Source organism: Glycine soja, chromosome 3 (assembly GCF_004193775.1).
Source record: "Glycine soja cultivar W05 chromosome 3, ASM419377v2, whole genome shotgun sequence".
In the NCBI taxonomy this organism is placed as follows: Eukaryota; Viridiplantae; Streptophyta; class Magnoliopsida; order Fabales; family Fabaceae; genus Glycine; species Glycine soja.
Window position 1 is genome coordinate 2,849,938 of NC_041004.1, and position 21,306 is coordinate 2,871,243.

The 21,306-nt window shown below is 33.7% G+C and overlaps 1 long non-coding RNA gene and 1 pseudogene across 1 annotated transcript; both read left to right on the forward strand.

Annotated features, from left to right (window-relative positions):
* Positions 1-2,506: 2,506 nt before the first annotated feature.
* Positions 2,507-5,837, forward strand: LOC114405879. The gene is made up of 4 exons (XR_003665303.1): positions 2,507-2,580; positions 3,661-3,749; positions 4,060-4,246; positions 4,508-5,837. It is a non-coding gene; the product is annotated as an uncharacterized LOC114405879 (long non-coding RNA).
* Positions 5,838-16,586: 10,749 nt separating this feature from the next.
* Positions 16,587-18,742, forward strand: LOC114405632 (annotated as a pseudogene).
* The last annotated feature ends 2,564 nt before the right edge of the window (positions 18,743-21,306 follow it).

Below are 21,306 nucleotides of genomic sequence, written 5' to 3' on the forward strand. Positions count from 1 at the left end.
ACAGACCAGAAAAGCTTGAAATTTCTCACTGAGCAAAGAGTCATGGGGGAAGATCAACAAAAGTGGATTGCTAAATTAATAGGGTATGATTTTGAAGTTAAGTACAAACCCGGAAAGGAGAACAATGCAGCTGATGCATTGTCAAGACAAATGACTTATGCCACTATCACCACTGTGCAATGTGAAGTATGGGAGGGTCTGGAAGATGAAGTGCAGAATGATGAGAAGCTGAAGGTTCTGGTGCAAGCCTTAGTTGGTGATCCTCTCAGTCACCCAGGGTACCAGTTGAAGGGAGGGAGGTTGTATCATGAAGGAAGAGTAGTGATTCCCAAGAATTCACCCAGAATTGCTTGGTTGTTACATGAATTCCATGCTATTGCTGTGGGAGGTCATTCTGGGTACCTCAGAACTTATAAAAAAATTTCTGGATTAGTCTATTGGGAAGGCATGAGAAAGCAGATCAAGGAGTATGTACAGGCCTGTGAGGTGTGTCAGCAGAATAAGTACCAGACATTGAAACCTGGAGGGTTACTCCAACCCCTGCCAATCCCTAAACAAATATGGGCTGACATCTCAATGGATTTCATAGGTGGGCTACCTAAGGTGCAAGGTACTGATACCATTATGGTGGTGGTGGACAGGCTAACTAAATATGCTCATTTTTTACCTGTTAGTCACCCTTACACAGCTAAGGATATAGCTAGTTTATTCATTAAAGAAATAGTCAGATTACATGGATTTCCTACTTCCATAGTTTCTGACAGGGACAAGGTCTTTCTTAGTAATTTCTGGTCAGAATTGTTTAAGCAGGCAGGCACTAAATTGAAGTATAGTAGTGCATATCACCCTCAGTCTGATGGACAAACGGAGGTGGTGAATAGGTGCGTGGAAACTTACTTGAGGTGTTTAACTGGAAGGCAACCAAAGCAGTGGCCTAAGTGGTTAGCCTGGGCAGAATATTGGTACAATACCAACTACCATGCTTCACTCAAAACTACTCCATTTGAGGCACTATACGGGAGAGAGCCACCTATGCTAGTCAAGGGTGATGTCAGTCTATCTGCAGTGGAAGAGGTTAACAAACTCACAGCTGAGAGGAATGCGATGTTAAAGGAAATGCAGGAACAACTATTGAGGGCACAAGATGTTATGAGAACTCAAGCTAATAAGCACAGAAGGGAGGTTGTTTATCAGATTGGTGACATGGTATATCTGAAAATTCAACCTTACAAGTTGAAGAAACTAGCAAACAGGTTCAATCAAAAATTGAGCCCAAGATACTATGGCCCTTATGAAGTAGAGCAAAAGATAGGTGAAGTAGCATATAAATTGAAGTTGCCAGCTGACAGCAGAGTCCATCCAGTGTTTCATGCTTCATTGTTGAAGAAAGCTCTAGCACCTAATGTTGAGCCTCAGCCCTTACCAGCTTGCATGAATGAAAACTGGCAATTAGAGCCTGAGCCAGAGGAAGCTTTAGACACAAGGAAGAATGAACAGGGAGTAGTGGAAGTCTTGGTGAAATGGAAAGACCTTCCAGACTTTGAAAATTCCTGGGAGCCAGTGGAAAAGCTCAGATAAGAATTTCCTGGATTTCTTCTTGAGGACAAGAAGAGTTTTGAAGGTGGGGGAATTGATAAGCAACAGATAGTATACACGAGGAAACATGGCAAGGGAAGTGTAGGGGATCATCCCACTAGAGGAGTAACTAACTTAGTGGGGAAGGTGTGATGGGACAAGTGGCAGAGAGAGAAAGGAGGGCTGTAACGTTATATGCTGAGGGAATAATCAGTAGTGGGGCATGTATGGATTCAGTTAGAAACTGCATGGGAGTTTTCTAAGCAGCTCGAAATGCTTAGCCTGTTTTCTGCATTTTTCATTTCCATTGTTCATCCATTGTAATTCACAAGTTAGATCCCATTTGAACTCTAACTTGATTTACATCAATAATATCTCCCATTTTCATCTTAAAATTGTTATTTTACTGTTTTATTACTTCTGGATATCAGATTGAGACCTATCAGCTTCTCAGAGTATGCAAGGCAGTGATTCAAAATTAAAAAAGATGGAACGCAAAATATTTACAAAAGATGTTTATTTTGAAGTCATAAGAACATTAGGTGTGTGCTTAGTTCGGCTATGTTGGACAAGTTGTTTCAATTAGTTTTTAATTTTTTTATTAGCTAAAGAAACTTGTTAGTTGTTCAGTAAACAAGTATTTTTACGTTACTTTTATCGTTGTCCAAGTAAGCTTTTAAAGCTGTACGTGTACATTAAGCCCAAAAAAACAATCGTTATACATTTTAATTAATAATAGATATAGACCCTAAAAATCAAATGTGGTTTTTTATGTCTGTGGAATTTAGATTGAATCTAACACAAAAGTAGCATTGACCAGAGATTAAGAAAGTAAACTGTTACTAATAATTTTTCCAAGTTAAAGGGTTACCTAGTTCCTTAGACATCCTAATTATAGGAATTGACATTAGATCCTTGGTGCTTCTTGTAGTTGAGGGTGCTTAGTGATTAAACGGTGTCCATGTAAGCTTTTAAGGACTGTTTCAGGAGACCAAGCTTAGCAGTGTAAGTGTCTCTTTTCTCTCTTTCTCTGTGTGTGTTAGAATGTGGATATTATGTCAGGTATATCAGTTGGTAATGTTGTTCTAATGAATAATTATGGATATATATAAGCGGTTTGAGAGGCATTGACTTTAATTTGGCTCACTCAATTTGCACGTATTTTTTTATCCTTGAAAATAATTAATTTACATCTAACTTATGTTTTATTACGGATTTGTTAGTTGTTGTCCAGAGTATCTTCAGTGGCAAGAGACTATCCTATAACTGATTTCTTTTCATAATTTTTTTGGTTGTTTTTATTCTTGCCTATGTTATAAGAATTGTTATTAAAAAATGTACCTAAGAGTATTATTACACTAATTGATGAAATTAACTGGAGATGATTAATTCAATATTCCATATAGTACTTATGCATATTGTGCAGACATCACAGCCTATTAAAAATATATTTCTGTGTAAAACAAAAATTTAAGAAGACATGGTTGAAGCATCATATTCAAATTCGTGAAGTAAGTAGAGAGGAAACAAGGTTCTGAAAATAAAAATATGTTGTTATGCTTTTCCTCTGTTCTCTGATAACTGAAAGTTTTGTACTTCCTTGCCTTCAATTGGTTTTGCTTTTCAGTTTGGTATACTAACAATAACAAACTTCTTATACGTTTCTAGGGTGGTGCATTATTTATCTATCTCTATCCCAATGAGCCGTTTATCGAATCGTTGCAATCGATGTTCGATCTCAAAGAGAGGGAAGAGATCTTCCGAAAGTGGGTCTTTATGATCCAATAAAGAATCAAACCTATTTAAATATTCCTGTTATTCTATATTTCCTTGAACGAGGCACTCCACCTACAGGAACTGTTCAGGATATTTCAAAAAGGGCTGGTGTTTTTATGGAACTTAGCTCGAATCACCAAACGAAATTCCATTAATGAAATAAAAAAAAAGGGGTGTGGATGACTTGTATATAGATTTCTGAAACACGTATGGCATGTTTTATGGTAGAAAACTCATTTTCCACATAACCATGTGCCTTGGTGTTTGGAACACTTTGTTTTTGGTTATAAAAGTTTTGCTTTTTAATAGGCTTGCTTGAAAAAAAATTCCAGCTGAGAATGTGTTCTCCTTCTTGGTTTCCATGAACAAGAGGTGGCAGCTGAGGCCACAACATTCTGGTACGTATCAATTTTAAAGTACATCCCTAGATTCTCTTCACATGTTTTCTTCAATCATGGAATTAATTTAATTCTCATCTTTGCATTCTCCTGCTAACGAGGCACCTGAACATGACAGAACAACCTGTGAGCAGCATCAGAAAGTGCTCAACTTTTGCACAATCATTTGTTAATGTGATTGATATTAATTATTTATATGGCTATGTTAGATAAATAATTGGATTATGAAAAATATATGTTAATAAAATCCTTATCATGGATAAAGATATCTAAATAAAATATAAATATCTAATACTTGATAACATTGCAGGTGTTCTGTCACTCTTCTTTTGGTGGCCAAGAAACACAATTGCTCCCTCAATAACCCTCACATGATATCCATATCGCGACCCAGAAACTGATGATAACTAGAGCCACGGATCGAGAGAAAGAGGACACATACACCATCAAGAAACAACTTTGAAAAGCCTACATGGACACCGTCAAAAGTCAAATCAGTAAGAACACTTAACTTCTCAAGGAACCATCTTTATTTTCTTCTTTGTATGGTTCTTGATGTTAATTAGGGTGTTTAATTACTGATATGACATCGTACATGTAAGCTTTTAAAGCTGTACGTGTACATTAAGCCCAAAGAAACAATTGGTATACATTTTAATTAATAATTTTTATAGTGTTACTTTTTCTTTCTCTTTTGCTCTATTGTTTAACTTGATTAATTTTTGTCTGAAGTGAGATGTACGTGTGTATAATCCCAGATGATAAATGGAGGTGTTGACGCCAAAAGGGTGGTGGCAGCAGAGGAGGTGGAGACGGCGGTGTCGCGGCTTCATTACTATGGTTTAATCAATGTTCATGTTTCTTGTAGGAAGGGTTTGAACTTTGAATATTGCTTACACAGATAGAAGGAGTGGTGCGGCAGATCAAGAGAATCAGGTAAATGACTTGAATCTAACTTTTATTATTAATGATCATGAGTTAAAGATTATGAATTTCTTAACCAAGTCTAGCACTATCTTAGCTTTTTATACTGTATTCTCAAGCTATATTTGTTTCTTTTTATATATGACCATGGGGAGACTTAGAAGTGTCAAATGCTTACGAAGGGAGAAGAGCCTGCTGAATTGAGGAGATCACGTAAACTTTTCTCCGATATAGACACTACACACATTGTAATTTTTTAACTTCCCAAGGACATTTAGTAACGGTGGAAAAATTTAAGTGTGTATAATCCCAGGTGAGAAAAAAAATACATTGTTCGTGTTACATACTGTAACTATGTGTATTTGTGTTCTACAATCAAGAATTAATCTTTCTATCAGAGATAATCAGGAATCTATGTAATTTCAATGCGTTTTCCGGGAATATGCATCCTTCTTCCCAAAACTGAGAGTGAAGACAACTAAACGCAGAGAGAAAAAACCTTTATCACCATGAAGCTCGTTTGGTCTCCAGAATCAGCCTTGAAATCCTACATCAACACTCTTAAATCAGTAAGAACCATTAACACCATGAACCATCAATCACATAATTAATAATTTTCTTTCTTTAGCTTCTTCATTTTCTTTTATTCTTTCTTTATCACTTCTTTCTTTTCCTCTTGATATGCACAAATGATATACGTAATTTGTCTGCCATTGTTATAACTTTTTCCTTTTAGATCTATTTTCTTGTCCTTGCATGTGTATATATGGTTATGCAACAAAGTAATTGATATACTTATTAAATATGTTAGATTTTACACAAAAGATTCTTACCAAATATCCGATGGATATGAAAGATATGAATGTCTCCGGTGAATTTGTATATGAATTATTCACTAGGGTTTTGAGGGAGCGTGGTGCTACCATCTGGGAAGCTATTTGGATAGTTTTGAAGATAAAGTTAGTTACGATCAGATGTCCACTTGTTTTTACATTCATTTATTGTTTTACATTGCTTAGAGAATATATAAGGCACTCGTTGTATGAAAAGATTATTGTTCTAGGTCTAGGTTTCACCAGTTTCTTACCTATAAAATTGTGAAGAGTTCAATCCTATTTATAAATCAACAGTAATCCAATTTTGTGCTTCCATTAATGAAAACACATTCAGTTCAGTATTTAAAATATCATGCTGTTTACGGTTATCCAATTGAGATTCAAGCACTTTTCTATGTGGCTTTAAGGTGTGTTTGAATGGAACACCTTAAATCCAAGAAGAAAAGTGTTTGAATCTCAATTAGATAACCATAGACAACTTGATATGACATGAAAATATGAAAATAAGAAGTATTGAAACAGTATGTGTTTTTGGAAACACAAAATTGGATTTTTCTTGATTTATAAATTGGATTGATTTTTCAGAATAATAATCTAAGAAATTTGAGAAAGCAAGAAATAAAAAAATCATTTTTTCCTATGGCTAATGTCTTATTATATTATCTACGCAAATATAAACCAATAAATGAATGCAACAAGATGTTGGCATCTAATAAAAATTAACTTTCTCATCAAAACTATCCAAATGAGAATTTGTGCTAACCATGAAAATATAACCGAGGATTAATGTCTCATAGCTTCTCAGAGTATGCAAGGCAGTGATTCGAAAGAAAAAAAGATGGAACGCCAAATATTTACGAAAGATGTTTATTTTGAAGTCATAAGAACATTAGGTGTGTGCTTAGTTCGGCTATGTTGGACAAGTTGTTTCAATTAGTTTTTAATTTTTTTATTAGCTAAAGAAACTTGTTAGTTGTTCAGTAAACAAGTATTTTTACGTAACTTTTATCGTTGTCCAAGTAAGCTTTTAAAGCTGTACGTGTACATTAAGCCCAAAAAAGCAATCGTTATACATTTTAATTAATAATAGATATAGACCCTAAAAATCAAATGTGGTTTTTTATGTCTGTGGAATTTTGATTGAATCTAACACAAAAGTAGCATTGACCAGAGATTAAGAAAGTAAACTGCTACTAATAATTTTTCCAAGTTAAAGGGTTACCTAGTTCCTTAGACATCCTAATTATAGGAATTGACATTAGATCATTGGTGCTTCTTGTAGTAGAGGGTGCTTAGTGATTAAACAGTGTCCATGTAAGCTTTTAAGGACTGTTTCTGGAGACCAAGCTTAGCAGTGTAAGTGTCTCTTTTCTCTCTTTCTCTGTGTGTGTTAGAATGTGGATATTATGTGAGGTATATCAGTTGGTAATGTTGTTCTAATGAATGATTATGGATATATATAAGCGGTTTGAGAGGCATTGACTTTAATTTGGCTCACTCAATTTGCACGTATTTTTTTATCCTTGAAAATAATTAATTTACATCTAACTTATGTTTTATTACTGATGTGTTAGTTGTTGTCCAGAGTATCTTCAGTGGCCAGAGACTATCCTATAACTGATTTCTTTTCATAATTTTTTCGTTGTTTTTATTCTTGCCTATGTTATAAGAATTTTTATTAAAAAATGTACCTAAGAGTATTATTACACTAATTGATGAAATTAACTGGAGATGATTAATTCAATATCCTTCTCTGTCTTCACTTCTTATTTAATTTTATTCCATATAGTACTTATGCATATTGTGCAGACATCACAGCCTATTAAAAATATATTTCTGTGTAAAACAAAAATTTAAGAGGACATGGTTGAAGCATCTTATTCAAATTCGTGAAGTAAGTAGAGAGGAAACAAGGTTCTGAAAACAAAAATATATGTTGTTATGCTTTTCCTCTGCTATCTGATAACTGAAAGTTTTGTGCTTCCTTGCCTTCAATTGGTTTTGCTTTTCAGTTTGGTATACTAATAAAACGTATGGCATGTTTTGTGGGAGAAAACTCATTTTTCACATAACCATATGCCTTGGTGTTTGGAACACTTTGTTTTTCGTTATAAAAGTTTTGCTTTTTAATAGGCTTGCTTGAAAAAAATTCCAGCTGATAATGTGTTCTCCTTCTTGGTTTCAATGAACAAGAGGTGGCATCTGAGATATCTTTATCCATGATGAGATTGTTATTAACATATATTTTTCATAATCCAATTATTTATCTAACATAGCCATATAAATAATTAATAGCAATCACATTAAGAGATGATTGTGCAAAAGTTGAGCACTTTCTGATGCTGCTGCTCACATGTTGTTCTGTCATGTTCAGGTGCCTCATTAGCAGTAGAATGCAGGGAATTAAATTAATACCATGATTGAAGAAAACATGTGGAGAGAATCAAGGAGGGATACTTTAAAATTGATACATACGGTCATTATTATATCATCTAAATAAAATCTAAATATCTAATAATTGCTCCCTCAATAACCCTCACATGATATCCATATTGCGACCCAGAAACTGATGATAACTAGACCCCCACAGATCGAGAGAAAGAGGACACATACACCATACTTGATATCAATACACATTAGGTGCAATGTTTTGAGGAAACAAAATAAGATTATCACATTACTGCGTAATGAACAATTATATAAAGGGTGATTGATAACATCAAATTAATATGACAATTGTTCACTAGAGTATATTGCATGATGGGCAATATGGAAATGTTACATGAAAATGATTTTGTAATGTTATTTACATGCTATAAGAAATTCACAAGTAGTAAATGATACTCGGTAACAATGAATCAATGTAACACATGTAGAGTAACACTACGGTGTAGGCATACAAATTTGATGTGTTAATGGGTTATGCATTTTATGAGTACCATGTACTTATTTCATGTGGGATAATAAGTATAAATTTAAATGCATCATTTATGTGTTTGTTCTTACTTTTAGAGGCCACTGCAGTATATTAAAATAATAATCATGGACTTCTAAAATTTAAAATAAATAAATAAAGTTAAAATAATTTACTCAAGAAACATTTTTATTTTGGATTTGGTGCATCAATGTTCAAAATCCAGTTATAGTATATCATTTTAATTATTTAGCATTTAAATGAGCTAATTGAATCAAGATATCACCAAATCGATGTCTCTTGCGTAGATTGTTCATGAGAAAGGTTAGATATTAACGTGTGTGATTATTTATACGAATGGTGATTGATCCAAAGGAAAGTTGTCATTTAACTAAGTTACATATACACCTATGATGTTAAACGTGTGATAATGATGAGATTTTGCATGTGAATGATAAGTCACATCAAAAGATGCATTTGTTATTTGATATGCTTTTATTATCAATGCTTTTTTTTTTTTATCAATGCTTGAACATTACAACAAGGATATCACTAACAATTAATACCACTATCCACAGACTTGATATTAATGGTGCACTAGATATCTTGAGATGAGATACACCATTATTTAAATGCATTGATGAATGTGATGTGAGCTTATTGTATTATTTGTTTTGATCTTTTCCGTTGTTGCTTCTATATCTGTCCCTTCTCCCACGAATTCCAGTACCTCTGAACAGAGGAAACTTCATGAGGAGTGGGATCACTCAAATGGCATGAGTCTTATGATCATTAAGCGTGACAATCCTGAGGTCTTTAGGGGCACTATTTTAGATGATATAACTAGTGCCAAAGAATTCCTTGCTGAAATTGAAAAGTGCTGTGCAAGGAGTGATAAGGAGGAAACAAGTACTCTCCTTCAGAACTTGATTTCCATGAAGTATCAAGGAAAAGCAAATGTCAGGGAATACATCACGAGAATGTCAAATATTTCTTCAAAATTAAGGGCACTAAAGCTTGAGCTCTAGTTTAGTCAGGTTAAGAATTAAGGGCACTAAAGCTTGAGCTCTAATTTAGTCAGGTTAAGATCTCTTATAAAGGAAAAATGGTCTCTTAATGAGCTCATTTCATAATATGGGTAAGAAGAGGAAAAGCTGAAGCAAGAAAGGATTGAAAGTGCTCATGTTGTGAGTACCTCTAAAGACAAGAGCAAAAGAAAAAGAAATGAGGAGCCCAAGAATAAAACTGCTAAGGGTCCAACACAAAAAAAAAACAAAATCAAGGTGACAACTATTTCTTTTACCGTAAGCCTGGACATATAAAGAAGAAATGTACCAAATATCATGCTTGGCGTGCAAAGAAGAGGCTGCCTAAGCTACCGGAAGCCAATTGATTATGAAAGATGGATCTATGTTGGAGATGGTAAATCGGTGGAAGTGGAAGCTATAGGGCACTTTAGATTATTATTATGTACTGGTTTTTATTTGGATTTGAAAGACACTTTTGTTGTATTGTCATTTAGACAAAATTTGGTTTCAGTTTCTTATTTTGAAAAATTGGGTTATTTGTGTTCATTTGGAAACAATGTGTTCATGTTGTCTTTTAATTTAGATATGGTTGGAACTGGTTCACTCTTGGCTAATGATAATCTATATTTACTTGATATTGTAGCTTCCTATGGTGAATCCTTTAATGTATAATTGTGTGGTACTAAGCGTAGAATTGATAATGCAAACTCAGGAGCATTATGGCACAAGCGCTTGGGTCACATTTCTAAGAACAGAATTGAACAACTTGTGTCAAACACAATCTTGGATTCCATTGATTTCACAAGCTTAGATGTTTGTGTTGAATGCATTAAAGGTAAACATACCAAAAACAAGAAATTAAGTGCATATAGGGCTACAGATGTCTTGGAATTGATACATACGGACATTTGTGGGCCATTTCATACACTTTCGTGGAATGGTCAATAATATTTTATATCATTCATAGATGATTACTCTAGATATGCATACTTGTTTCTTATACATAAAAAGTCACAATCTCTGGATGTGTTCAAAACATTTAAAGTTGAAGTTGAAAATCAACTCAACAAAAGAATAAAGTGTGTCAAATCTGACTGTGGTGGTGAATACTATGGCAAATATGATGGTTCAGGTGAACAATGTTCAGGGCCTTTTGCTAGGTACCTAGAGGAATGTGGAATCGTTCCACAGTACACCATGCCAGGGTCACCAAGCATGAATGGCGTGGCTGAAAGACGAAACAGAACTCTTAAGAATATGGTAAGAAAGATGATTTGTCATTCTAACTTACCAAAGTCACTCTGGGGAAAGGCACTAAAGACTGCAGCTTATATTCTAAATAGAGTGTCAACCAAGACAGTTGCCAAAACAATTTACGAGCTTTGGGTTTGGCGAAAACCTAGTCTGAAACATTTTCATGTATGGGGATGTCCAGCTGAGGCAAGGCCTTATAAGCCAAATGAAAGTAAATTGGACTCCCGAACAATGAGCAACTACTTTATTGGTTATTCTGAAAGATCTAGGAGCTATAAATTTTATGATCCCAAATTAAAGACAATTTTTGAGACGGGAACCGCCACATTCTTTGAGGATATTGAGTTTGGGGGAGAAGAATAAGGTTAGAGACTTTGTCTTAGAGGAAGAATCATTAACAATTCCAGAACTGATTAATACAGTTGCTTTTGATAAAGCAAATTCGGAACCTCTACAAGATATTGTTATTGAATCCCCTACTCAAGATAATTTGGTCATTCATGAAGAACAAACTCAAGATCCTTAAGAACCTATGCTTCATAAGTCAGTACCTTTGCGGAGATCTACAAGAGAAAGGAGAAGTACTATTCCAGATGATTATGTGGTATTTCTCCATGAACATGAGGAAAATAATGGTATGATGGAAGATGACCTAGTCAACTTCCATCAAGCCATGCAAGATTCCAACTCAGAAAAGTGGATTAAAGCAATGAATGAGGAGTATAAGTCCATGCAAGACAACAAGGTTTGGGAACTTGTCCCATTACCAGAAGGTGTGAAACTTATTGGTTGCAAATGGATATTTAAGACCAAGTGGGATTCCAAAGGTAATGTGGAGAGGTATAAGGCTCATCTTGTGGCGAAGGGCTATACCCAAAATGAATGGATTGACTTTAAAGAGACTTTCTCTCCAGTTTCATCGAAAGACTCTTTTAGGACAATCATGGTTCTTGTTGCATATTATGATTTGGAGCTTCATCAAATGGATGTCAAGACGACATTTCTCAATTGCAACAATGATGAGACAATTTATATGGTGCAACCAGAAAACTTTGTGTCAGGAGACCCAAAGAATATGATTTGCGAATTGACAAAATCCATTTATGTGCTAAAACAGACATCTCGTCAATGGTACCACAAATTTCATCAAGTAATTCTCTCATTTGGTTTCGAGATGAATCTTGTTGATGATTTTGTGTATCACAAATTCAGTGGGAGCAAGTATATTTTCCTGGTCTTATATGTTAATGACGTACTGCTTGCCAATAATGATATAGGCATGTTGCATGAAACCAAGAGATTTCTATCAAGAAAATTCGAAATGAAAGATCTTGGTGATGCCTCCTTTGTATTAGGAATTCAGATACACCGAGATCAATCTCGAGGTATTCTAGGATTATCACAAAGGACCTATATCAAAAAGGTACTTAAAAGGTTTGACATGCAGGAATGTAAATCTGGGGATACTCCAGTTGCTAAGGGAGATAAGTTTAGTCTCAAATAGTGCCCAAAAGGAAATTTGGAAATTTAGGAAATGCAGAAGATTCCCTATGCATCAGCTGTAGGGAGTTTGATGTATGCCCAAGTATGTACGCGTCTGGATATAGCATACATAGTTGGGGTATTAGGCAGATATTTAAGCAATCCAGGAATGGATCATTTGAAAGTAGTCAAAAGAGTTATGAGGTATTTAAAGAGAACAAAGAATTATATGCTCACATACAAGAGGTCAGATCAGTTGGAGATCATTGTGTATTCTAACTTGGATTTTGCAAGATGCCTAGATAGTTTGAGATCCACTTCAGGTTACATTTTCATATTAGCCGGTGGTGCAGTTTCTTGGTGCAGTGCCAAGCAAACCCTTACTAAGTTATATTGTGACAATAAATCAGTTGTATTGTATTCTTACAACAATGGGAGCTCGACCAAGTCGAAGTATATTGACATCAAGTTCCTAGCTGTTAAGGAAAAGGTACAGAGTGGACAAATTTCCGTAGGCCACATAGGGACATACTCCATGATAGTAGATCCTCTTACTAAGGAACTTCCACCAAGGTCTTTCATGAGCATGTTGCTCACATGAGTGTTTTACCGTTCGAGGAATCTTTGGTTTAGTGGGAATTAGTCACTTTTATGTATTTTATGTATGCATACATTGACTTTTGGATATAGTTGGTTATATATATATATATATATATATATATATATATATATATATATATATATATATATATATATATATATATATATATATATATATATATATATATATATGTGTGTGTGGTTTATTATTCAGTTATTATACTTTGTACATTAAGATTATTAAATGATCTCATTGAGGTAAAGTAGGACCAGTTGAAAATAGACGAGTACATGCCACCTTCACGTAATTTTCATGCTACACATTTCATGATGAGTCTATGTCATTTGATTATGTCAGCATTAGTGATCATTGATGGGCTTAGTTGTGATTGATACAATGAAAACTACTTTGGTTCTACGTGCGGATGTAATCAATGGACAAGATTGGTGGAATATGCTCAAGGCATGTAATGGAAAATTTTGAACTCATAAAGTCTAACACATTCATAAGGATTGTAAGAATATATGTTTGTGACCAGTGGGAGATTGTTAGCAATTTTGGGTCATATATATATATATCACATGATTGAATGAGTTAGGGCCATTATATAATTAGCCAAAATATTAAAGTGGTCTAATCAATATAAAAGTATGGCTAAGGGTATATATGTTATGAAAGACTAATTGTGTAGATACCATCAGTGATATTATAATTTGATGAGAGGACAAATTATAATTGTGAAATTTGAGGTAAATGATGGCAATTACCAATATAAGGGGTTATGGTCCCCATTTGTAGAGAGCAACACATTGCATACAGTGTCGCTTGTCTCTTTATCCTATCAGAAGAGAAAAAATTCAGAGAAAGAAAAGAAAAGAGCCCTCTTCCATTAAGATTAATACAGGTATGATTTGCATTAGTTTTCATCATGATTTTGAGTATGTAAATACTAAGAGATTCTATTTATCTTTATACCGTAATTTCTCTTTACATGAATAGAAAGCATGTGACTAGGTTTGATGATTGTCTGTTAGAATCAAATTATACTGATTGATTGAATCTCAACATTTGGAATTGAATCCCAATATGATGGGTTTAGTTGAATGACTTGAATCAAGTTCTATAATTAATGAGATGATTTAGAGACCATCTAATTCTTAACTGGGTTTGGGATTTTGAGGATATAGAAATTATTAAAAATCTTATATACTACATCTCGGAGAGAGTCGACCCAATAATGAGTGAGGTCTAAAATAAAATTTAAAAGAAATATTTTATTTTACAATATGATAGTTATATAATAGGTTTTTTTTTTTTGCCAACATAGATGAACATTTTGTAAACATATAAGTCCTCTTTGCTTTATAAAAACTAATAACAAATATTTTTTTATAGACATAAAAGCTTGATTGAACTTTACTTATTTTATCCTTACTGGTTATAATCTAAAAATTAAATTGCAGTAACATAGAAAAACCGCATTTATAACTATAGTAGCCAGCTTCACATAGTTGCTAGTAACTACTAAATTGTGTGGAACAAAAAATTGCACTACTTCATTGGACTTCTATTCTTGCATACGTACCGAGCTATTTTTGCAAACTCCTTCTCGAATGATGATATAGCATAAAGAAAAACTGCCTTCTCATCATCCATCCATCTTGTAGGATCCATCTCATCACAACAAGGCTCATCATCAACATCCTAAGTACTAGTTGCCTTCAAGTTGGATCGATGATGAGAAGACAGTTTTTCACCACGATGTATTGCGTTTCTCGAAGGACATGGCAAGGATGGCATGGTGTTTGGGAACTATAGGTCCTAAGAATTGTGTATGGTTTTCTTCTGCAAGTTCTTGAAATGCCGTAGTATGGCGTATGCACATACCATGATGCTTCCAGTTTTATAGAAACTTGGAACTAATCTATAAGTTTTGCACTTATGCTTTGTCTATTGCATGCATGCTCAAAATGATGTATGGTTCTTGATGTTAATTAGGGTGTTTAATTATTGATATGACGTTGTCCATGTAAGCTTTTAAAGTTGTATGTGTACATTAAGCCCAAAGAAACAATCGGTATACATTTTAATTAATAATTTTTATGGTATTAGAGTGTTTGTTACTTTTTCTTTCTCTTTTGCTCTATTGTTTAACTTGATATTTCTAATTAATGCTAACATAGAGAGGAGTGCTACAACATGTAGCATCAACTGCTTCAGAGGGTCCTAGCTGTTGAATCAAGAATCAGGAGAATAGCACCTTTCGAGAGTAATTTATTTTGTTTATAAGGCTCTTAAGTTTGAAGATTAGTAAATTATATATGCTGTTATATATATATATATATATATATATATATATATATATATATATATATATATATATATATATATATATATATTACACATCATAAAACCTTTCTAACATTAGATTGTGTTAAAAATTTAATACGTGTGTGTTACATACACTAATTTTGCGTATTTGTGTTATAAAATCAAGAATTAATCTTTCTTTGAAAGAAAATCAATAATCTATGTAATTAAAGTACCTTGTTACAGGAACATGAATCCTTGTTTCAAAAACTGAAAGTGAAAATAACTAAAAGCAGATAGAGAGAAAGAAGACTTACACGCACACACCAGCAAGTTCATTTGGTCGGCCTTGAAATCCTACATGCAGTAAGAACCTTTGTCACCATGAACCATCATCAATCACATGATTAATAATTTTCTTTCTTTAGCTTCTTCATTTTCTTTTTGTTTCTTTATCACTTTCTTGTCCTCTTGATATGCATATATACGTAATTTGTTTGGCATAGTTATAACTTTTTGCATTTTACCTCTACAATTTTGTCCATACATATATGTGTGTGTATATGGTTATGCAGCAAAGTAACTGATAAACTTTATTAAATATGTTAGTTTTCATAGAAAAAGATTCGTACAAAATTAATACCTAATAAATGGATGTCCCTGATTATTATAGATAAAATTAGTTTAGTTAATTACTAGAAGTTATTTTAGCAGTTAGTTGGTTATGACAGTTAGTTAGTTACTAGAAGTTATTTGAATAAGTTAGTTAGTTTCTAGAAGTTATTTGAGTAAGTAAGTTGGTTACTCAAGTTAGTTATTTTCTGTCTTTGTATAAATACACCAACTTTTGTAATACTTTGATGTATGAATCCTAAAATTGTTTTTTATCTATCTTTCATTTCTTTCATTTCTGATATAGTATCAGAAGTTTTTGCTTTCGTGCCTTTTGCTTCCTATTGAAGCTATTTTTGGTTCTGCCCAGTGGTGTGGATAGTGTCGCTAGCCCTCGCTTTGTGGTGATGACCCTGTCTCAAGGGAGCGTGTTGTGAGTCCTACATCGGGTGGTTAACGAGCATTGTAAGTTCTTATATTGCTGGGTGGGCCACACCCTTATGAATCGGTTTTTAAGGGGATCTTTCAAATGCCTGGTTGGTTCTTTTTTTCTCTCATGATCATGGATGCCATTGATGATTCTAACCCCTTCATTCTTCCGACAATCATGGCATTGTCTTAGTTTCTCATCCTTTTACCGGTGAAAACTACAATTTTTTGGAAGAAAGCAATGTGCATGGCTCTTCATGAAGAAAACCAAAAGGAAGTTGGTGCTTCCACCTCTGCTAGTGAAGTTTCACATGCTTTTTCCTTGAAGACTTCTTCTGTTGCACGCAATCATCCTCACAATTGCATTGTTACTAATATCTCGATAGTTTTTTTATAGTTTTTTTACTGACATGGTACTCACCACTAAGCTAAACTTCCTCAACCACCATGAGAGATTCTAATCGAATTTCGGTTCACCGTATTCTCGGCGAAGGTTTACTTGCTGATGTGGTGTTATGGAAGAATTGGCGTGGAGCGGTTGCGGTGTTCGTTTCTGCCACCGCATTACGGTACCTCTTCGAGCGTGCCGGTTACAATTTCTTGTCCTTCATCGCCAATGTCATGTTGCTTCTTGTCGTTATTTTCTTTCTGGGCAAAAGTTGCTAACCTTCTCAATGTAGAAGCAAACTTCATGATGATGAATCAAGTTGATTCAAGTAGTTTTGATGATGACAAAGATGATGACAAAAAGCCCAAAGAATGATTTCAAGATTGAGTCAACAAGTTCAAGATCAAGATTAATTTCAAGTTTCATGAGAAGAAATCAAGAAGATTCAAGAATCAAGAGAAGTTTGATTTCAAGATTCAAGAGAAGATGAATTCAAGATTCAAGAGAATAAATCAAAAAGACTTCACAAGGGAAGTATTGAAAAGATTTTTCAAAAATAAAAAACATAGCACAATTTTGTTTTTCAAAAGAGTTTTTCTCTAAATTTTCTAAGTTACCAGAGTTTTTACTCTCTGGTAATCGATTACCAGTTTCCTGTAATCGATTACCAGTGGCAAAGTTTGATTGCAAAAACTTTTAACTGAATTTGCAACGTTCCAATTGTTTTTAAATGGCATAATCGATTACAATGTATTGGTAATCGATTACAAGTGTATCTGAACGTTGAAATTCAAATTCAATTGTGAAGAGTCACATCTTTTCATAAAATGTTTTGAGTAATCGATTACATGGTTTTGGTAATCGATAACCAGTGACAAGTTTTGAATAAAAATCAAGAGATGTAACTCTTCCAATGATTTTCTCAAGATTTTCTCAAGGTTATAACTCTTCCAATGGTTTTCTTGACCAGACATGAAGAGTCTATAAAAGCAAGACCTTGACTTGCATTTTATGTACTTGATATAAGTTTTCATATATACTTTTGAACGTCTTCTTGAACTTCTTCTTCTTCTTCCTTTGCCAAAAGTTTTCTAAGTTTTCTGGTTTCCAAACCTTGTTCTTTCACAGAAAACAAAAGTGTGCTATTCATCTTTTTCATTCTCTTCTCCCTTTGCCAAAAAGAATTCGACAAGGACTAACCGCCTTAATTCTTTTTGTTTCTCTCTTCTCCCTTTTCCAAGAGAACAAAGGACTAACCGCCTGAATTCTTTTGTGTGTCCGTTCTCTCTTTTCAAAGAATTCAAAGCGACACAGTCTGAGAATTCTTTTGATTCTTCCCTTTCCCTTAAACAAAAGATTTCAAAGGATTAACCACCTGAGATATCTTTTGTTTCCCCTTCACAAAGTTTCAAAGGACTAACCGCCTGAGAACGTTGTCTTAACACATTGGAGGGTACATCCTTTGTGGTACAAGTAGAGGGTACATCTACTTGGGTTGTTGTAACTGAGAACAAGAGAGGATACATCTCTTGTGGATCAGTTCAAGTGGAGGGTACATCCACTTGGTTGTTCAAAGAGAACAAGGGAGGGTACATCCCTTGTGGATCTTTGCTTGTAAAGGCTTTTACAAGGTTGAAAATAAATCTCAAGGACCGCAGGTCGCTTGGGGACTAGATGTAGGCACGAGTTGTTGCCGAACCAGTATAAAACTCTTGTGTTTGTCTTCTTCTTCCATACACTCTTTAATTTCCGCTGTGCACTTTAATTATCGCTTTTACTTTTGGTTAAGTTTCTATTTATGTTCTTTACTTTCTTAACTTTGTAGTAAAAGCCTAATTGAATCTAGTAACATTAAGTAAAGGTTCATTAATAATTAATTCAACCCCCCCCCTTCTTAATTATTCCGAGGCCACTTGATCCAACACTCAATAAACCTCTTCCTCCTCTCCCCGATCTGGAGATCTCAAAGGAAACTATTGCCAGGGTTGCTGATGCACTACAAATTTGGTTGAATCTAGCCTTGTCTGTTGCACATGACATAGCGATTGAGAAGAATTTTTTGCTCTGCCTCCAGGTTGTTGGTGTATTGTGGGTAATATCTTACATTCGTAGTTTGTTCAACTTTTTGACTTTGATCTTTATCAGTGTTCTTCTTAGCTTGTCTCTCGTTGTGTTGTATGACAAGAACCAGAACAATTTCAATTTGCATGGCTAGAGTAAGTTTCTCCATGTCTAGCACTATCCAGTTTTTGCCAACAAGGTGTTTGTTTAAACGCTTTTGAAAATTTTGGCTTATTGTTTCAGCCTTTTGGGCTTGTTTTGATGATTTTAGCTTCTATCATGTGTGGTGGTTAAGCATTGTTCATTTGTTAGCTTCTGTCATGAGTGGTTAAGCCTTGGTTATTGTTGGTTCACAAAGTGTTTGTGAAAAGTTCTCATAGTAGACAGATTTTGTGATTCTTCTATTTTGTTGATGTAAGCTTCTGTCTATGGTGATTAAGCATTGTTTAAGATTTTGCCATGGATGGTTAAGCATTGGTTTGTTGTTTTGCTTTTGCTCTTGATGGTTAAGCCCCCTTGCTTCTGCCAAGTAGTTAAACTTTGAGGTATAGTTTATACTTGGTGGTTAAGCTTTGATAGTTTCCTGGATTAACGATTTGAGCTTTTGTCAAATGGCCTTGTTGATGATTTCACTTGATGGAAACTTTGATGTTTGCTTTAGACACTTGGAAGAAGTTGAAGTTGGTCGAAGATTTCTAGAAGTTTCTATTTTGATCGATGTATTTTCGGCATGTTTATCAATATTCCAAGTTTTCAGATTTTTTTTTCCTTTAATGTTGATGTATTGCTTTCTCCAAGCTAGAAGTGTTTTCAACACATCCCAACTTGCGTGGGGTATTGGAGATAAAATTAGTTAGTTAGTTATTAGAAGTTATTTGAGTAGTTAGTTGGTTATGGCAATTAATTAGTTACTAGAAGTTATTTGAGTAAGTTAGTTGGTTACCAAGTTAGATATTTTTTGTCTTTGTATAAATACACCAACTTTATAATACTTTGATGTATGGATCCTAAAACTGCTTTTTGTCTATCTTTCATTTCTTTCATATCTGATACGATTGAATCTAGATATGATGAATTATTCGCTAGGGTTCAGAGGGGGGTGTTACTTATCATCTCAGAATTGAAGCTATTTGGATAGTTTTGAAGAGAAAGTTAATTATTATTGATCATACACCAACTTTTTGTTACATCTATTTATTGTTTTACATTGCTTGGAGAATATAATACAAGGCATTGGTTGTAGGGAAAGATTATTGTTCTAGGTTTCCCCATTTTCTTTTTTTATATTTTATTGTGAAGAGTTTAATCCTATTTATAATCCAATTCTGTGCTTCCATTAATGAAAACACATCCGGTTATTTCTTCTTACTATCGTTTTTTTGTTTAAATATCAAGCAGTTTACAGTTATCCAATGGAGATTCAAGCACTTTTTTCATGACTTTAAGGTGTGTTATGCACACTATTACACATGTTTTAACAACATTTTTTATTCTAACATTTAGTAAAAATTGTTTGTAACATTTAAAATATGTTGTTAAATATGGACAAATGTAACTAATTTTTGCGGCATTTTATCAAATGTTGTGGTATAACTCATGTTGCTAAAACCTTTAACGATATTGGTTATACACAACATTTGATAAAATATCATCAAAAAAATATTAATATCATTTATTCATGTTCAGTAATATTTTTGAAATGTTATCAAAAGTTTTTGACAAAATTTTTACTTAAGTGTTAGGTCAAAAAATGTTGTTAAAGATCACATGTGAAATAGTGACAATTGCTTAAGCAAGATGTTGAATGTGATTAGCTCATAGAACATTGTCAAAGGCTTGCATGCCTTAGGCATTTGAGAAGTTATTTTTTTTTATTAGATTTGATGCAAATAGTACCCTCGTACTCCACTCAACAAGTTTAAGGTTAGAAGAATAACATTAAACTTGTTGACCATGGGATGTGAATACTCTTTTGTTTTGAAGTCATATATGTCTTCCTTGAATTGTTTCAAATCTAACAAAAAATAACTTCTCACATAATAACTTAAAGTATGCTTGCATTGAGCAACTTTTTCTATTAACTCATTGCATTCAACATCTTGCTTAAGCAATTGCAAGGAACACCTTAAAGCCATGAAGAAAACGTGCTTGAATCTCAATTGATAACCATATATAAACAACTTGATATGACATAAAAATATGAAAGTAAAAAGTATTGAAACTGGATTTGTTTTCATTAATGGACTACGTTTTGATCGAGCAAGACCATAAGAGACACGTACATGATTGCCACATTTGAGTTGGTAAGGAACAAGTTGAAATAAAGTAACTTCAATTTAAAATTTTCACATTCAATAATAAATATGTTTATATATAATTCTTTTGTGAATAATGTATTACTCACTTTGTTTTTTTTATAGTTTAAATATGTTTTAATCCCTGATATATAATTGACTTTTACGTTTGATCCCTGATAAATTTTTCTTTCGAGTTGACTCTGGTATTTGAAAAGTTTTATTTTAGATCTCTGCCATCAGTTAAGTAATGATGTGTTCGTTAAATATTTGACAACACGATTTGTTGTGACTAAAAAATTATAAGTATTTGTTTCAAAATCAAATTATTTTTTTTTTGCGGTTAAAAATCCCAGAATCAATTAAAGAAAAAAATAATTATCTTAATCATTTCATCAAACTCCTCTTACGCCTCCCCCACCAT